The sequence below is a fragment of the Bactrocera latifrons genome, unplaced genomic scaffold (assembly GCF_001853355.1).
Source record: "Bactrocera latifrons isolate USDA-ARS-PBARC rearing strain unplaced genomic scaffold, ASM185335v1 scaffold_42, whole genome shotgun sequence".
NCBI lineage: Eukaryota > Metazoa > Arthropoda > Insecta > Diptera > Tephritidae > Bactrocera > Bactrocera latifrons.
Window position 1 is genome coordinate 701903 of NW_017537068.1, and position 2158 is coordinate 704060.

Here is a 2158-nt window from a genome sequence, read left to right on the forward strand (position 1 = left end):
AGTGGTACTGCACTTGATACAGATAATATATAGTGGAGGAGGTGTGATGGTCTAGGGGTGTATGGCAGCAGGAGGAGCAGGCAAACTTGTTTTTATAGATTCAATAATGAATCAATTCGGCTATTTAAGCATTTTGAAAAGTAATTTAAGGAAAGTTCTCAGCAATTGGGGCTTGGTGATGATTTTTGTTTCAACAGGATAATGATCCAAAGCACACGGCACATAATATAAGGCTTTGGTTGCTCTATAACATAAGAAATCAATTGCGCTCGTCACCTCAATCATCCTCATTCTTTTTATTATACCTCAATCTCTAGACCTTAATCCCATCGAGCATTTGTGGGTTTATTGGAGCGCAGAATTGTATGTCGAAAAAACTTATGCAAAGTATAGTGAAAATACTAAATAAAACGTTTGTATATTATTTTTATACGTAAAGCGTTATTTGATCACAAATTTCTTAGTTTATTGTTTTCATATCGCTGTGTACGGATAATTTTTCTGGCTCTTTTAATAGGGAGTCTGTATATGGTCCAGTGTCAAGGCCGTTGAGTTTTTAAAAAGTTATCTATATTGCTGTATATTTACTACGTTTACGTGAAAATGTATTCTTACATGCATAGACATCCAGACTACTACTTAAAATATGGAATATCTTATTTCACAACGTTTTTCTGGTTTCTATTACAATTCGAAGTCTTTCTACTCAAATGTTGTTGCTAAGTAAGTCTTCGTTATTGCTTGCATGTTTACGAAAGAAGAAACTCAAAACAATTATGATAAAAGTTCAAAAAACAATCTCGTACTCGAAATTAAAGTGCTTACACAACTATTTTATTTCTAAGTTTACTTAGCACCCAAAACCATACGCAAACAATCTAATGAACAATGATGACTAGCTTCGAAGCTTTTGCGCGTTCTTATGTTGGTGTTGTTTTTGGTGTTCGATATGTATAACGTAGTCTGTGCAAGTGGTTCGCGATCTGTCCGCTAACCGTCCATCATTCTCATTGTCACGTAATGTGTCGAAGTACATATGAAGTGTACAAATGTTGTGTTATTCGGTCTTTATGGCTTACGTTGCGGAAACAACTTAAAATTATCTATATAAACAGATGTACATGCTTATGGTTGGCAACGGTCATGTAGGAAATTAGGGGATTTATATTTTCTATTTTCCATATCCTATATATTTTCTAAAAGAAGTAATTTGACAACGCATCCGCGACAGTCGGCTCTATGCAATCGGAACGCAGCCAAACTTATATTTAAAAAATAGATGTTGACACAGAAGCATTTCTCCCCAAAATTTGAAGCTGTTTAAATTATGCTCTCTTCCGCATTTTTGTATTTTGAATTTAGCGGCTAAATATAAAGCGCTACAGAGCTGGTATTTGGCAATACTATACATCTTTGAAAGGTCTAGACATTACCTACAAAACGACGTATGCATGATTAGTTTGGATATTGGATAACATCGAGTTATGAAGTTGTGGTCTAGATGGAAACAGATTATCGAACGAATCGGCACAGATTTCATGTAAATTCGATCACTATAACATTTTTTTATAAAGCATTGAATATAGAGCAAAAAAGCGGCCGTTATATATTTGACAACCTAATATGTATGAATACAACCATCTATAGAATAATTTTGCGTAAGTATAAGTATACATTAATCCAATTTCCAAATACAGGCGAATACACATATGTTTTCAAAACGTGTTTGTATTCTAAATGAGCTTATAATAGTAGTCTAAAGGATTTATCGTTCCAGTAAACCAGTTTCCAAGTTATAAGTCCGATAAGCCTTCATAAAAAGATGGCCTAAAGCGTACAAATCATAAAATTTTTATGCAATGCAATGTTAATGTACAACAAATAGGAGCTGAAACTCGAGTTTCGCATTTATGGTTCGAGTTTCACTTTCATAAAGGAGTGTTTCCCCAAGACGCTCTTTATTTAATATTTTACATTTAGACTGTTTAAAATTTGGCTTTATTTGGGAAGTATTATATAACGATTTATAATATTACAATACCGATGTATGGATCAAGAGGCGCAAAGTTAACCAAAGTACGCCAAAGTATGACTATAAGAGCTAAAAAACAAGAAAAAATGTTAGCTTCAGTTGCACCGAAGCTAAATACCCTTCACA